Source organism: Physeter macrocephalus, chromosome 18, assembly GCF_002837175.3.
Source record: "Physeter macrocephalus isolate SW-GA chromosome 18, ASM283717v5, whole genome shotgun sequence".
Classification (NCBI taxonomy): Eukaryota; Metazoa; Chordata; class Mammalia; order Artiodactyla; family Physeteridae; genus Physeter; species Physeter macrocephalus.
The window spans coordinates 98,512,734-98,518,830 of NC_041231.1; positions in this window are offsets into that span (position 1 = coordinate 98,512,734).

Sequence of the window (6,097 nt, forward strand, 5' to 3'; positions counted from 1 at the left end):
TTTTCTTTATTTTAAATGTAAGAGAAAAAGGAAAATACAGACATGCAGAAAGAAGCAGCTTTTATTTCATAGGTTATTTCTTCTTAAAAATATGTAGTTGATCATATATATGGAATCCAAAAGAATAAAATGGTTCTGATGAACCTAGGGGCAGGACAGGAATAAAGACACAGACACGGGGGACACGGCGGGGAGGGAGGGGTAAGCTGGGACGAAGTGAGAGAGTGGCATGGACATATATACACACTACCAAATGTAAAACAGATAGCTAGTGGGAAGCAGCTGCATAGCACAGGGAGATCAGCTCCCTGCATAGCACAGGGAGATCAGCATAGCACAGGGAGATCAGTGACCACCTAGAGGGATGGGATAGGGAGGGTAGGAGGGAGACGCAAGAGGGAGGGGATATGGGGATATATGTATGCATATAGCTGATTGACCTTGTTATACAGCAGAAACTAACACAACATTGTAAAGCAATTATACTCCAATAAAGATGTTAAAAAAATATGTAGTTGAATGCACAACAATGCGAATGTACTTAATGCCATTGAACTGTACATTAAAATTATGAAAATGGAAAATTTTATGAATACTTTACCCCAATTAAAAAAATAGAGAGTTGCAATAATATATATATGCAGTGTTGTCTTCTTGGCTTTTTAAACATAACATTATGCTATAATCATTTTTCCATGCCATTGTGTGGTATTAGAACATTTTACTGTCTGTGTGATTAATTTTTCAACAAAGATTTATTATGTATCAGTAAGGTACCAAGTACTGTTTTAGGCCATGGACATATAGCAATAAATGAGGCCAACAAGAGTTTTGGGTGCGAAGAGCTTATATTCCAGCTAGGAGAGACAGGCAGTGGTCAAGGAAGCAAACTCCAGAAGATTGTGTACATGGCTGAATGGAATTGAGAAGGGCGGTGTTGGAAAGCAGTCCAAAGCGGGTTGGAAAGAATCTACTATCATTGAAGTGGGGAGGATGCCACATGTGAGTTGAGCCCAAAAGGCTGAGAATAAGCCAGCAGGTGAATGGAGGGCCAAGGAGCCGCACTGACAGCAGAGGGAACAGAAAGTGCAAAGGTCGTGAGGCAGGAGAGAACCAGGCAAGAATGCAGAATCAAGAGGAGGCGAGTGTGACTGACACTCAGCTGGAGAGTGAGTGGTATCAGACACGGAGGGGAGGGACAGAGCAGAGAGCCCCCCGGGACACATAGAGGGGTTGAGATTGTGCTGCAAGGGCAGGAGGAAAGCAGCAGAGGGTTTGAAACAAGTCAGTGACATGCTTTGCAAAGTTCTCTCTGATTAGTTACAGATCAGAGGTGTCAAGAGTGTAAGGGTCAGTGCTGTTAGGCGGCTACTGCGGGCATCCTGGAGATGACAGTGGACAGTACTGTCCCCGCCCCTGTTCCCTGGTAGCAGCAGCACAGCGGGGCACCTCTCTCCTGACCTGGATGGCAGCTCTAGTGAAGCCCTCCTCTGGGGGTCAGTTGCCCTTTGTTAGGGGAAGGGGACAAAGAAGAGAAAGGCAAGTGTGTGTCCGTCTCCATCTTCTCTAGAGGGCCAAGTGCCCCATTGTCAGGGCAAAATAGGGGCCGTGGTATCTAACCATAGTTAGATATCCACCCATGCTTAGTGGTTCCATGCTGTGATTTTGGAATCAGGTGATTGTAGTCAAATGCTTGCCTTCATGACCACCCTCAGGCAAATTACTTTTTTGTGTAGCAGTTTCTTTATTTGGAATAATGGGGATAATTTTACTTACCTGGAAAAGCTCTGAGGAGTAAAAGCGTACAACGTGCTTAGCTTCTGCCTCATGTATAGCAAGCACCCAATAAATGGTAGCTATTAACAACAACAACAACAACAAAAACCCAGAACTGAAAGTATAATGATAAATAGGTACTTAAAAAAAAACTCTACTGATGGAAACAAATTTGGGTATAAATTTCAGCATGATGCATATTAGAACTGTTTAGTAGAACTGCTCTAGAATCTTCGGCAGTCATAACTATGCTAGGTTTTCAACTTGGCAAAGCTCTATTTCTACAAAGAGCAAAAGGATTTCATTCCACAAATACTAAGATTTATAAGGATTTTGGGTATTTATGGATACTCACCTAAAAATATCCAAAGCCTGTTTCTACTTTATATCAGAGGAATAAACAAATCTAAATAGCCAGACTTTCTCGTTTTCATTAAAATAGTTCCAAAATTGTGGAAGCAAATAAACCAAGTTATTTACAGCAGCTATGTAACGATAGAGAGATTAAGGTAGGAGTCATCTTGTTTTCTGAAATTTCTGTAATATGTACAAGTGACTTTTATAATGAAAAATATTTTAAATTATCATTAAAACTAAATTAATATGGGCTTCCCTGGTGGCGCAGTGGCTGAGAGTCCGCCTGCCGATGCAGGGCACACGGGTTCGTGCCCCAGTCCGGGAAGATCCCACATGCCGCGGAGCGGCTGGGCCCGTGAGCCGTGGCCGCTGAGCCTGCGCGTCCCGAACCTATGCTCTGCAATGGGAGAGGCCACAACAGTGAGAGGCCCGCGTACCGCAAAAAGAAAAAAAATAATAATCCTTTCTATTTTTATGTCTAAAAGAAGGTTTAGAATGTTTTTTGGGGAGTCACATGACAATTATCTGAAATTAAAATGGGGCCTGAAATCTTCACCCAAATGCAAATAGTAGAGGTTGGCAGCTAAGCCATGGATTGAGGGGAAAGAAAATTCTAGGCCTATTTTCAGAGCTGTTTTAAAATATCAAAATGTCAGGTTGTGTTGGGATTCAGGATCCAGGTTAAAGAGGGTTTCACAGGCAGAACGTGAGGAATAACCACAAGATGTGTCGGAGGCTATCGTGTGTATAAGCGCTATGGTTCAGAGGTCTGTGTTATCAGAAGCTCAGAATTGATGTGTAATCCTCCCCAGCTCAGTGCTGATCAAGCAAGACCTGCCGAGCTGGTGAGAAACAAATGTCCACCCAGCTTCTCTGTTAGCCCCAGGCTGGGAAGTTGCCCCAACTTCTACTCACTTACCTCCCAGGTCCAGTGAGCAAGGAGGCCCCCGAGATTTCATCCCCTTGCTGTAGCACAAAGTGCCCTGTTTTATCACAGGCACCTGTGCCCCCATCCTCAGTCCCCTGCCTGCCACCTTTGCTCAGTTTCCTTCCTTCTAGCTCGGGTTACTGCAGTGGTCTCCTTGCGGGGCTGCGATGGGAGCAATCCATCCTCCATAACAGAGCCTGAGCGATGGTTCTAAAATGCCAATCTGATAGTGCACTGTCTGCTTTAAGTCTCTCAGTGATTCCCCATCACATCCTGGCCTCCTTCACACAGACCCTCCCACCTTGAGTTAGCTTGTTTTCAGCCTCCCTCCCCTCTTTCTTCTAGCTAGCTCCAGCAAGTCTTTCAAAGCCTGGGTCCAGCCCACTCCTCTCCCTGAAAGCCTTCAAAGGCTTCCCATTCTGATTTCAAAGCCCTTCTCTGCTCCCAAATCATCCCCTGCAGGCCCCTACTTGGCCTGAGTTGCTGTATTGCCATCATAATTCATGTCCCCAGTCAACAGGCCAGCAGGGGCAAGGGCTCTGCTGTCCTCAACCTTACTTCTCCAGGGCCTAAACCGTTTGGCATGTGGCATGTGGCATGTGGCACAGTTCTAAGGAGTTCATAAATATTAACTCATACAATCCTCATAATAGTACATGGATATTAGAAGAATGTATAAACATTTGTCCAACAAATATATATCATCTAGCAGGTGCCAGATACAATTTGAGGCACTGGGGATTCAGCAATGAACAAGACACACAAACTTCTGATCTCAATAAGTTTATAGTTTATTGAGGCAAATGGATGACAAACAGATAAACAGGTATCTAATACAATGTGAGGCGGTGAGAGGAGCTATAAAGAAAAATAAAGCCAGACAAAGGGATGAAATGTGACAGAGGTCATTTTAGATAGGATGGTCAGGCAAGGAGACCTGAGGAGGGGACACCTGAGCAGAGGCCTGAATAAAGTGAATGGGCCACGTGGATACGTGAGGGGCTGGTGGTGGGAGTGGCAGATGAAACAGTGAGTTCAAAGGCCCAGGCTCAGTCTGCATAGTGCATCGTGAGGAGGCCGGTGTGCTGGGATGTAGGGTGTGGGGAGGAAAGTGGTAGGACATACACGAGGCAGGGGTGGGGTGGGTAGGTCGGGTAGAGCTCTTCAGGCCATCCTGAGGCCTTTGGAGTTTATTCACTGGTAGGTGTCAAGCCCGGTGGGACATGATCTGACTTGTCTTTTAAAAGATCACTCCGGCTGCTGAGTGGAGAATACGGACTATGGTGAGCAAGAATGGAAGCAGGCAGAGCGGTGAGAAGGCCGATGCTGTGGTCCGGGTAGTGATGATGGTGACTCGGGCTCCCCACCACGGCAGAGAAGCAGTCAAACTCTGGATGTACTGTGAAAGCAGGGCAGACAGGACCTGCTGATGCTTGGTTGTAGGGTGTATGAGAGAGAGACGAGTCCTGAACGGTTCCAAGGTTTTTGGCCAACTGGTGGGTTGGTGGTGGTACCATTTGTTGAGATGGGGATAATTGAGGGAGCAATGGTTTTTGGGAGGTGGGTTGGAAATGAAGCGTTCTGTTTTAGACCTGTAAGCTTGAGTTGCTGCCAGGATTCAGTTTTACCTCCTGTGAAATGGGGATCATGTTTATTTTACGCATTTCTTATGCGAATTAAATGTGATCATTTTCTTTTCATATTATGTAGATGGAAGGTTTATTTTTATTCACACTGCAGCTAGGGATAGAGTTCCCTTTAAAAGAACAGAAACAACTCCCTCTTAGTGTCTAGATGTTGCTGCCCTTGTACAATTGTCTCTCCCACTAAGGAAAGATGTTGATAACAGACCCACTCTCCATAATTATTTAACATTTATGTAGAGCTTACTACGTGCCAGACACCATCCCAAGGACTTTATAAAACTAACTCATATAATCCTCCAAAATCCTTGGCGGTATACAGCACTATTACTCCAAATTCACAGATGAAACTGGGCCAGAGGTGAGGTAATTTGCTTAAGAGCCTACAGCTAGTAAGTAGCACAGCCGGGAGTCAAACCCAGGTGCTCCAGCTCTGCTTCCAGCCCCAACGCCACGTTCCACATCCCCTGCTCCGTGTAAGCGGTACCATCATTGACATGTGACCTGGCCTCTGGGAACTGAGAGGGTGCCTCTTGGCTAACCTCATTGCCTGCACCCCTGCCCCCGTGGGCGTTCCTGCCTCAGTTCTTCGAAAACCTCTGCTCTTAAGAAGGCTGTCGGTATTGATGGCAACACCCCTTTGGTCTCAGCCACCCCAGCACTCAGTGTCCTCTGTGCCTTTCCTCTAAGGCCCTGAGGTCAGCCTCATCCCTGTATTGTTATACACATGCTTTTTTGGTAACCTGCTCTCTCCACACGCCCCGCCTCATTGCCAACTGTTACAAGTTGTTTTATTTTACTTATTTGTATTTGTATTTTTTAAACATCTTTATTGGAGTATAATTGCTTTACAGTGGTGTTTTAGTTTCTGCTGTATAACAACGTGAATCAGCTATACATACACATATATCCCCATATCCCCTCCCTCTTGCGTCTCCCTCCCACCCTCCCTATCCCACCCCTCTAGGTGGTCACAAAGCACCGAGCTGATCTCCCTGTGCTATGCAGCTGCTTCCCACTAGCTAGCTATTTTAGATTTGGTAGTCTATATATGTCCATGTCACTCTCTCACTTCATTCCAGCTTACCCTTCCCCCTCCCCGTGTCCTCAAGTCCATTCTCTACATCTGCATCTTTATTCCTGTCCTGCCCCTAGGTTCTTCAGAACCGCTTTTGTTTTTTTAGATTCCATATATATGTGTTAGCATATGGTATTTGTTTCTCTCTTTCTGACTTACTTCACTCTGTATGACAGACTCTAGGTCCATCCACCTCACTACAAATAACTCAATTTGGTTTCTTTTTAGGGCTGAGTAATATTCCATTGTATATATGTGCCACATCTTCTTTATCCATTCATCCTATGATGGACACTTAGGTTGCTTCCATCTCCT